Source organism: Bufo bufo, chromosome 5, assembly GCF_905171765.1.
Source record: "Bufo bufo chromosome 5, aBufBuf1.1, whole genome shotgun sequence".
NCBI classification, from domain to species: domain Eukaryota; kingdom Metazoa; phylum Chordata; class Amphibia; order Anura; family Bufonidae; genus Bufo; species Bufo bufo.
Genome location: NC_053393.1, coordinates 409,181,705 through 409,193,712, shown reverse-complemented (window position 1 = coordinate 409,193,712; position 12,008 = coordinate 409,181,705).

The window sequence follows — 12,008 nt, the reverse complement described above, 5'->3', positions numbered from 1 at the left end:
AAGACTGATTCTCTGCTGACATGAAGCCTGAATCTCTGTTATGGGACTTCTCTCCTCTGCCTGGCTGCCTGGGCCTGAATATGTGACAGTGGCCTGTTCCCGTGGTGGGTGACGTGAAGCCTGATTCTCTGCTATGACATGAAGACTGATTCTCTGCTGACATGAAGCCTGAATCTCTGTAATGGGACCTCTATCCTCTGCCTGGGTGCCTGGGCCTAAATATGTGACAGTGGCCTGTTCCAGTGGTGGTTGACGTGAAGCCTGATTCTCTGCTATGACATGAAGACTGATTCTCTGCTGACATGAAGCCTGAATCTCTGTTATGGGACCTCTCTCCTCTGCCTGGGTGCCTGGGCCTAAATATGTTACAGTGGCCTGTTCCAGTGGTGGGTGACGTGAAGCCTGATTCTCTGCTATGACATGAAGACTGATTCTCTGCTGACATGAAGCCTGAATCTCTGTTATGGGACCTCTCTCCTCTGCCTGGGTGCCTGGGCCTAAATATGTGACAGTGGCCTGTTCCAGTGGTGGGTGACGTGAAGCCAGATTCTCTGCTATGACATGAAGACTGATTCTGTGCTGACATGAAGCCAGATTCTCTGTTACGGGACCTCTCTCCTCTGTCTGGGTGCCAGGGCCTAAATGTGTGACAGTGGCCTTTTCCAGTCGTGGGTGACGTGAAGCCTGATTCTCTGCTATGACATGAAGACTGATTCTGTGCTGACATGAAGCCTGAATCTCTGTTAAGGGACCTCTCTCCTCTGCCTGGGTGCCTGGGCCTAAATATGTGACAGTGGCCTGTTCCAGTGGTGGGTGACGTGAAGCCTGATTCTCTGCTATGACATGAAGACTGATTCTCTGCTGACATGAAGCCTGAATCTCTGGTATGGGACCTCTCTCCTCTGCCTGGGTGCCTGGGCCTAAATATGTAACAGTGGCCTGTTCCAGTGGTGGGTGACGTGAAGCCTGATTCTCTGCTATGACATGAAGACTGATTCTCTGCTGACATGAAGCCTGAATCTCTGTTTTGGGACCTCTCTCCTCTGCCTGGGTGACTGGGCCTAAATATGTGACAGTGGCCTGTTCCAGTGGTGGGTGACGTGAAGCCTGATTCTCTGCTATGACATGAAGACTGATTCTCTGCTGACATGAAGCCTGAATCTCTGTTATGGGACCTCTCTCCTCTGCCTGGGTGCCTGGGCCTAAATATGTGACAGTGGCCTGTTCCAGTGGTGGGTGACGTGAAGCCTGATTCTCTGTTATGACATGAAGACTGATTCTCTGCTGACATGAAGCCTGAATCTCTGTTATGGGACCTCTTTCCTTTGCCTGGGTGCCTGGGCCTAAATATGTGACAGTGGCCTGTTCCAGTGGTGGGTGACGTGAAGCCTGATTCTCTGCTATGACATGAAGACTGATTCTCTGCTGACATGAAGCCTGAATCTCTGTTATGGGACCTCTCTCCTCTGCCTGGGTGACGGGGCCTAAATATGTGACAGTGGCCTGTTCCAGTGGTGGGTGACGTGAAGCCTGATTCTCTGCTATGACATGAAGACTGATTCTCTGCTGACATGAAGCCTGAATCTCTGTTATGGGACCTCTCTCCTCTGCCTGGGTGACTGGGCCTAAATATGTGACAGTGGCCTGTTCCAGTGGTGGGTGACGTGAAGCCTGATTCTCTGCTATGACATGAAGACTGATTCTCTGCTGACATGAAGCCTGAATCTCTGTTATGGGACCTCTCTCCTCTGCCTGGGTGCCTGGGCCTAAATATGTGACAGTGGCCTGTTCCCGTGGTGGGTGACGTGAAGCCTGATTCTCTGCTATGACATGAAGACTGATTCTCTGCTGACATGAAGCCTGAATCTCTGTAATGGGACCTCTATCCTCTGCCTGGGTGCCTGGGCCTAAATATGTGACAGTGGCCTGTTTCAGTGGTGGGTGACGTGAAGCCTGATTCTCTGCTATGACATGAAGACTGATTCTCTGCTGACATGAAGCCTGAATCTCTGTTATGGGACCTCTCTCCTCTGCCTGGGTGCCTGGGCCTAAATATGTGACAGTGGCCTGTTCCAGTGGTGGGTGACGTGAAGCCTGATTCTCTGCTATGACATGAAGACTGATTCTCTGCTGACATGAAGCCTGAATCTCTGTTATGGGACCTCTCTCCTCTGCCTGGGTGCCTGGGCCTAAATATGTGACAGTGGCCTGTTTCAGTGGTGGGTGACGTGAAGCCTGATTCTCTGCTATGACATGAAGACTGATTCTCTGCTGACATGAAGCCTGAATCTCTGGTATGGGACCTCTCTCCTCTGCCTGGGTGCCTGGGCCTAAATGTGTGACAGTGGCCTTTTCCAGTCGTGGGTGACGTGAAGCCTGATTCTCTGCTATGACATGAAGACTGATTCTGTGCTGACATGAAGCCTGAATCTCTGTTATGGGACCTCTCTCCTCTGCCTGGGTGCCTGGGCCTAAATATGTGACAGTGGCCTGTTCCAGTGGTGGGTGACGTGAAGCCTGATTCTCTGCTATGACATGAAGACTGATTCTCTGCTGACATGAAGCCTGAATCTCTGGTATGGGACCTCTCTCCTCTGCCTGGGTGCCTGGGCCTAAATATGTGACAGTGGCCTGTTCCAGTGGTGGGTGACGTGAAGCCTGATTCTCTGCTATGACATGAAGACTGATTCTCTGCTGACATGAAGCCTGAATCTCTGTTATGGGACCTCTCTCCTCTCCCTGGGTGCCTGGGCCTAAATATGTGACAGTGGCCTGTTCCAGTGGTGGGTGACGTGACACCTGATTCTCTGCTATGAAATGAAGACTGATTCTCTGCTGACATGAAGCCTGAATCTCTGTTATGGGACCTCTCTCCTCTGCCTGGGTGCCTGGGCCTAAATATGTGACAGTGGCCTGTTCCAGTGGTGGGTGACGTGAAGCCTGATTCTCTGCTATGACATGAAGACTGATTCTCTGCTGACATGAAGCCTGAATCTCTGTTATGGGACCTCTCTCCTCTGCCTGGGTGCCTGGGCCTAAGTATGTGACAGTGGCCTGTTCCAGTGGTGGGTGACGTGAAGCCTGATTCTCTGCTATGACATGAAGACTGATTCTCTGCTGACATGAAGCCTGAATCTCTGTTATGGGACCTCTCTCCTCTGCCTGGGTGCCTGGGCCTAAATATGTGACAGTGGCCTGTTCCAGTGGTGGGTGACGTGAAGCTTGATTCTCTGCTATGACATGAAGACTGATTCTCGGCTGACATGAAGCCTGAATCTCTGTTATGGGACCTCTCTCCTCTGCCTGGGTGCCTGGGCCTAAATATGTGACAGTGGCCTGTTCCAGTGGTGGGTGACGTGAATCCTGATTCTCTGCTATGATATGAAGACTGATTCTCTGCTGACATGAAGCCTGAAACTCTGTTATGGGACCTCTCTCCTCTGCCTGGGTGCCGGGGCCTAAATATGTGACAGTGGCCTGTTCCAGTGGTGGGTGACGTGACGCCTGATTCTCTGCTATGACATGAAGACTGATTCTCTGCTGACATGAAGCCTGAATCTCTGTTATGGGACCTCTCTCCTCTGCCTGGGTGCCTGGGCCTAAATATGTGACAGTGGCCTGTTCCAGTGGTGGGTGACGTGAATCCTGATTCTCTGCTATGACATGAAGACTGATTCTCTGCTGACATGAAGCCTGAATCTCTGTTATGGGACCTCTTTCCTTTGCCTGGGTGCCTGGGCCTAAATATGTGACAGTGGCCTGTTCCAGTGGTGGGTGACGTGAAGCCTGATTCTCTGCTATGACATGAAGACTGATTCTCTGCTGACATGAATCCTGAATCTCTGTTATGGGACCTCTCTCCTCTGCCTGGGTGCCTGGGCCTAAATATGTGACAGTGGCCTGTTCCAGTGGTGGGTGACGTGAAGCCTGATTCTCTGCTATGACATGAAGACTGATTCTCTGCTGACATGAAGCCTGAATCTCTGTTATGGGACCTCTCTCCTCTGCCTGGGTGCCTGGGCCTAAATATGTGACAGTGGCCTGTTACAGTGGTGGGTGACGTGAAGCCAGATTCTCTGCTATGGCATGAAGACTGATTCTCTGCTGACGTGAAGCCAGATTCTCTGCTATGGGACCTCTCTCCAATTGATATTGGTTTATTTTTATATATTTTATTTTAATTTTAATTCATTTCCCTATCCACATTTGTTTGCAGGGGATTTACCTACATGTTGCTGCCTTTTGCAGCCCTCTAGCTCTTTCCTGGGCTGTTTTACAGCCTTTTTAGTGCCGAAAAGTTCGGGTCCCCTTTGACTTCAATGGGGTTCGGGTTCGGGACGAAGTTCGGGTCGGGTTCGGATCCCGAACCCGAACATTTCTGGGAAGTTCGGCTGAACTTCTCGAACCAGAACATCCAGGTGTTCGCTCAACTCTAATGCTGAGCCGTGTATCTAATCCTATCCTGTGTCATACTGCCTGCTGATCCGTGCATCTAGTCCTATCATATGAGATACTGCCTGCTGAGCTATGTATCTAATCTTATCCTATGTGACACTGTCTGCAGAGCTATATATCTAATCCTACCCTATGTGATACTGTCTGCTGAGCTGTGGATCTAATTATATCATTTGTGATACTATCTGCTTAGCTGGATATCTAATCTTATCATGTGTGATACTGTCTGCTGAGCTATATATCTACTCCTATCATGTGTGATACTGCCTGCTAAGTCTTGTATCTAATCCTATCATATGCAAAGAAAAGGGGGGTTAGTCAGCCCCTCCCAATGCTCAGATGCACGCTGCCATGGCTGAAAACAGAGAAAAAAAGGGGGGACTGCAGCAGCACCCTGCTAACCAGATAAAGTACAATAATGCCATAGTCACAAAAAATATTATAGTGCTAATGCTATGCTTATTTATAAAGTGAGATGCTTGGCAAATGCATTTTGTACAAAACCATTTGAGCCCGTCTGCCGGACATCAAGGCGATCTCTGTAAGACAGGTCCTAACACTAAATACTACCTGTTGTGTGCCATAATGGCCGCCATAAAATTCAGGAAGTGTTGGATTCACATGCATGCTAGGTCCACTCTGCCTTTTACCATTTTTGGTGCCAAAATGGCCTCCATCTCTTACAAGGGATGCAGGTACCAACATGCATGCCGAGCCCACTCCATACCTTTCCTTGTGCTAGACAGCTTCCAATGAATGTAGTGAGAGCAGGCCGCAGCTTACTGAAACTAATTAAAATCAGCCTATGGGGCAGACAGGCTGATCAGGAGTGCACAACTCGCTGGAGTGCCACACCTCCAGCGCTGTAAATCTGCAAAGAAAAGGGGGGTTAGTCAGCACCTCTCAATGCGCAGGTGCATGCTGCCATGGCTGAAAAAAAAAGGGGGGGATGCAGCAGCACCCTGCAAACCAGATAAAGTACAATAATGCCATAGTCACAAAAAATATTATAGTGCTAATGCTACGCTTATTTATAATGAATAAGCGTAGCATTAGCACTATAATATTTTTTGTGACTATGGCATTATTGTACTTTATCTGGTTTGCAGGGTGCTGCTGCATCCCCCCCTTTTTTTCTCTAATCCTATCATATGTGATGCTGCCTGCTGATCCGTGTATCTAATCCTATCATGTGTGATACTGTCTGCTATGCTGGATATCTAATTCTATCATGTGTGATACTGTTGAGCTATATATCTAATCCTATCATATGTGATGCTGCCTGCTGATCTGTGTATCTAATACTATCATGTGTGATACTGTCTGCTGAGCTATATATCTAATCCTATCCTACACTGAACAAAAATATAAACGCAACACTTTTGGCTTTGCTCCCATTTTGCATGAGTTGAACTCAAAGATCTGAAACATTTTCTACATACACAAAAGACCCATTACTCTCAAATATTGTTCACAAATCTGTCTAAATTTGTGTTATTGAGCACTTCTCCTTTGCCGAGATAATCCATCCCACCAAATAGGTGTGGCATATCAAGGTGCTGCCCACAATAAAGGACCACTCTAAACTGTGCAGTTTGATCACACAGCACAATGCCACAGATGTCACAACGTTTGAGGGAGCATGCAATTGGCATACTGACTGCAGGAATGTCTACTAGAGCTGTTGCCCGTGGAATGAATGTTCATTTCTCTAACATAAGCCGTCTCCAAAGGCATTTAAGAGAATTTGGCAGTACATCAAACCGGCCTCACAACTGCAGACCACGTGTAACCACAACAGCCCAGCATGTTCACCTCCATGATAGTCTGAAACCAGCCACCCGGACAGCTGCAGCAACAATCAGTTTGCATACCCAAAGAATTTCAGCAAAAACTGTCAGAAACCGTCTCAGGGAAGCTCATCTGCATGTTCGTTGTCCTCATCGGGGTCTGGAGCTGACTGCAGTTCGTCGTCGTAACCGACTTGAATGGGCAAATGCTCACATTCGATGGCGTCTAGCACGTTGGAGAGGCATTATGTTCACGGATGAGTTCCGGTTTTCACAGTTCAGGGCAGATGGCAGACAGCGTGTGTGGCGTCATGTGGGTAAGCGGTTTGCTGATGTCAACGTTGTGGATCGAGTGGCCCATCGTGGCGGTGGGGTTATGGTACGGGCAGGCATATGTTATGGACAACGAACATAGGTACATTTTATTGATGGCATTTTGAATGCACAGAGATACTGTGACGAGATTCTGAGGCCCATTGTTGTGCCATTCATCCACGACCATCACCTCATGTTGCAGCATGATAATGCACGGCCACATATTGCAAGGATCTGTACACAATTGCTGGAAGCTGAAAACATCCCAGTTCTTGCATGGCCAGCATACTCACTGGACATGTCACCCATTGAGCATGTTTTAGATGCTCTGGATCAACGTATACAACAGAGTGTTCCAGTTCCTGCCAATATTCTGCAATTTTGCACATCTATAGAAGAGGGGTGGACCAACATTTCATAGGCCACAATCAACAACCTGATCAACTCTATGCGACGGAGATGTGTTGCACTGCGTGAGGCAAATGGTGGCCACACCAGATACTGACTGGTTTTCTGACCCCCCCCCCCCCCCAGTAAGGCAAAACTGTGCACATTTCAGAGTCCCCTTTAATTGTAGGCAGTCTAAGGCACACCTATTAAATATTCATGCTGTCTAATCAGCACCTTGATATGCCACACCTGTGAGGTGAGATGGATTATCTTGACAAAGGAGAAGTGCTCGCTAACACAGATTTAGACAGATTTGTGAACAATATTTGTGAGTAATGGGTCTTTTGTGTAAGTAGAAATTCAAACGTTATATACTGCTGTCATATTCTATTAAAAAAACACTCTTTTTGGTAAAAATACTAAATTTGCGGCCTTGTCTGCATCTGTCATTGTGAGATACAAGCTTGAAATACAGCAATAATATTCTGGGTTTAAAAAACACCCATTTTGGGCAAAGTACTTAATATTGCAGCCTTTGCTGCATCTGTCATTGTGAGATACACGAGTTAGATACTGGTGTTCTATTCTGTTATTAAAAAAACACCCATTTTGGTCCAAATACTAAATTTGCGGCCTTGTCTGCATCTGTTCGTGGGAGCTACAAGCTTGAAATACAGCAATAATTTTCTGGGTTTAAAAAAAACACCCATTTTGGGCAAAGTACTTAATATTGCAGCCTTTGCTGCATCTGTCATTGTGAGATACACTCGTTAGATACTGCTGTTCTATTCTGCTATTTAAAAAAAAACCAATTTTGGCAAAAAACTTAATTTTGCAGCATTTGCTGCATCTGTCAGTGTGAGATACATGCGTTAGATACTGCTGTTCTATTCTGCTATTAAAAAAACCACCTATTTTGGTCAAAAAACTTAATTTGGCAAGCCTTTGCTGCATATGTCAGTGTGAGATACATGCATTAGATACTGCTTTTCTATTTTGTTATAAAAAAAACACAAATTTTGGCAAAAATATTAATTTTGCAGGCTTTGCTGCCTCTGTCAATGTGAGATACACGTGTTAGATATTGTTGTTCTATTCTGTTATAAAAAAAAAAACACCCATTTTGTGCAAGATCCTAAATTTGAGAAATATGAGGAGCGCGTCAAATAAGGGACGTGGCCCCGGTCGTGGTGCTGCTAGTGGAGCTCCTGTTGCAGGGAGAGGACGTGGTCGATCTGTGCCAGCTACATGCACAAGTGAAACACCTTCCTCAAGTGCGAGTAGGCAACAGAACCTTCAGCGGTATTTGGTCGGGCCAAATGTGGCTCTACGAATGGTGAGGCCAGAACAAGTACAGGCGATAGTAGAGTGGGTTGCTGACAGTGCCTCCAGTTCCATTACATTGTCTCCCTCCCAGTCTCCTGCTGAAAGATCAGAGTTTGCACGTGCAGCCAATGTCCATCAGTCTTTCACCTCACCCCCTTGCAAATCAGCCAAGCAGTCTTAGCCCTAAGTCATGCAGCAGTCTATTCAGCTTTTTGATGACTCTGCTAGCAGGCTTTCCCAGGGCCATCCACCTAGCCCTGCCCTAGAAGTGGAAGAGATTGAGTGCACCAATGCCCAACCACTTATGTTTCAAGATGAGTACATGGGAGGACCACCGCAGCATGTCTCGGATGACGACAAAACACTTTTGAAAGTGTGCAGACTGACAAGGAGGGCAAGGGTGAAGACTGGGTGGAAGATGATTTGGAGGACAATGAGGTCCTCGACCCCACATGGAATCAAGGTCATGCGAGTGACCTGTGTAGTTCGGAAGAAGAGGTGGTGGTCGCACAGAGCCACCAGCACAGCAGAAGAGGGAGCAGGGTGCAAAAGCGGAGCGGACGTCCCCTAGACAGTACGCCTGCTACTGCCCACTGCAGCAAGGGACCAAGCACACCAAAGCCAGCTCCAAGGAGTTCCCTGGCGTGGCAGTTCTTCAGACAATGTGCTGACGACAAGACACGAGTGGTTTGCACGCTGTGCAATCAGAGCCTGAAGTGAGGCATAAACGTTCTCAACCTGAGCACAACCTGCATGACCTGGCATCTAAGTGCAAAGAAAGAGCTGCAGTGGAGTAGACACCTAAAAAAACAAGAAAGATCCTCCTGCTTCCTCTTCTGCTGCAGTCTCGACCTCTTCATCAACCTCTGGAGTGACAGTGCCACCGCCACCCGCAAACAGAGGATCTGCCAGCAACACCACCACCTGGGTCACCAAGCATCTCCACAATGTCCCACGGAAGCGTTCAGCTCTCCATCTCACAAACACTGGAGCAGAAGAGCAAGTACCCCCCTACCCACCCACTATCCCTGGCCCTGAATGCCAGAATTTCAAAATTACTGTCCTTTAAAATGCTGCCATTCCGTCTTGTGGAGACGGAGAGTTTTAAGAATCTTATGGCGGGGGCTGTCCCACAGTACGTCGTGCCCAGCCACCACAACTTTTCCAGGCATGCCATCCCTTCCCTGCACAGCCAAGTGGGGGAAAAAAATCAGGTGTGCACTGCGCAACGTCATCTGTGGCAAGGTCCACCTAACTACGTATACGTGTACCAGTAAGCACGGTCAGGGACGTTATATCTCCATAACAGCACACTTGGTAATGCAGTGGAGGCTGGGCCTGAGGCGGATAGCAGTTTGGCACATGTCCTTCCACCACCGAGGATTGCAGGGCACTTCAGTTTGCCTCCTGTTGCTTCCTCCTCCTACTCCGCTTCCTTATCCTCTACCGGCTCCTCATCCGGTCAGCGTAACACCTTCACCACCAACTTCAGCACAGCCAGGGGTAAACGACAGCAGGCAGTTTTAAAACTTATCTGTTTGGGGGACAAACCCCACACCGCGCAGGAGCTGTGGACGGGCCTTGAACAACAGACCGATGAGTGTTTGGTGCCAATGAGCCTCAAGCCCGGCCTGGTGGTGTGCGATAATGGGCGAAATCTCATTGCAGCTCTGGGACTAGTCGGTTTGATGCACATCCCTTGCCTGGCGCATGTGCTGAATTTGGTGGTGCAGAGGTTCCTTAAAAATTACCCCGATATGTCAGAGCTGCTGCAGAAAGTGCGGGCCGTCTGTGCGCGATTTCGGCGTTCTCAGCCTGCTGCAGCTCGCCTGTCAGTGCTGCAGCGTAACTTCGGCCTTCCCGCTCACCGCCTCATATGCGACGTGCCCACAAGGTGGAACTCCACCTTGCACATGCTGGCCAGACTTTGCGAGACTGTGTTCCTTGTTGCGCTGTTTCGAGTACTCCACCAACATGGCCAGTGCCGATAACACCGTTCTCTGCGTTACTTTGCCACTTCTATGCCTCCTTAAAAAAACGCTGCTGGCGATGATGGAAGAGGATCCAAGTGAAGAAAGAATAATGATAGCGGCACTCACCAAATTGCAGCAAGATTCTTCTTTATTGCAAAATCGGAATAGAAGTTACAGCGGGCTGGGGCGGACCAATGCTTACAAACACTTAGTGATCAGCTGGTGACGGCCGTTTCGCGCACCTGCGCTTCTTCTGGCCTCTGACCTAGTCGCGCTACCCATGCGCTCATTTAAATGCGTCCACGTTGCCTCGGCAGCCACCGACGCTAAAAACATATACCTCGTTTATTTCAAAAACGAGGTGGGGTAATAGACATAACTTTCCTTGACACTAACTATATCTATATCTATATTCACGTGCTCAATACTCTATCTGCGTAAACACACACTTAGATCATTTCGATCATTTAGTCCCAAAGGACCCATGGCGGCAGTGCGGATGATCCATTACGCCTCCTTCTGCAAAAGGAGGCGGTCTCTATCTCCACCTAGTACTGGGGTGGGGACGTGTTCAAGGGCTGCAAATTTTAGGCATTTCGTGTTGTAATCATGTTTATTACGGACATGCTCAATAAGCCTGGTGCAACCTTTACCTGACCTAACTGAGTTGATATGCTCCCTGAATCTCTCATACATAGAGCGGATGGTCTTCCCTATGTAGAAGAATCTACAGGAGCATAGTACCAGGTATATCACATATTTAGTCCTGCATGTGGTAAATTGTTTTACCCTATGCCAAATACCTGCAAAGAAAAAATATTTGCCCTGTAAAGCATATTGACAAAAAGAACAGTCCCCACATTTGTAGCTTCTTATTGGTATACGTTCAGTGAGCCAATTACTAGTTCTATTCTCCTTAAGCCTGCTCCTCACCAGTTTATCTTTAATCGTGTGACACCTTTTGAAAGTGATAAGAGGTTTGTTATATGTTAAATCCTGGAGCCCCTCTTCATTTTTGAGGATGTCCCAGTTTTTAAGTATAACCTGTTTAATAGTATCTGCTAGAGGACTGTATTTAAAGGCAAATGCAAACCTATCTGCAGTGTTTTTTCTAGAATTGTTTTTCTTCTTTAATAACTCACTCTGTGTGAATTGGCCTGCTCTTTCTAACGCTGCGTGTAGTTCTGATTCCGGGTATCCTCTGTGTAGGAGTCTCTCCTTCAATTCCTGAGCCTGCAATGTGTACCCTGCTTCTGTGCTATTGATACGTTTCAAGCGTATAAATTGTCCGTATGGGACTGCTCTGGTATTAAAACGGGAAGAACAGGAATACAATAAAATCAGTGAAGACCTCAAGAATGCAAAAAGTGAACTAGCATTAATATTGACTGAAAATCAAATGACTACCTTTGAAAAAAGACTTAACAAAAAACTAGTCTGATATTAAGGAAAGGAAGAAAGATACATTTTTGAGAGACAAATGCGACTATGATAGTGGAAAAATATTTGACTGGAACAAAAGAAGGCAAAGAAGAAGACGCCCACAGAGGAAAATTAGAAGTGATTACTGGACAACTGACAGTGATTCCAGTATGTCTGACGATACTAACAACACTCGAAGTACAACAGAGAATATAACCCCTTTAGACCCAGTACAAGAAGGGGAAGGAAAAGGAGAAAGGAGACCAGCAAGGAAATCAGCACGCAACAGGAAACAGGTGTCATGGCGTCAATGACATCTTTTTCCACTGTTGTATCT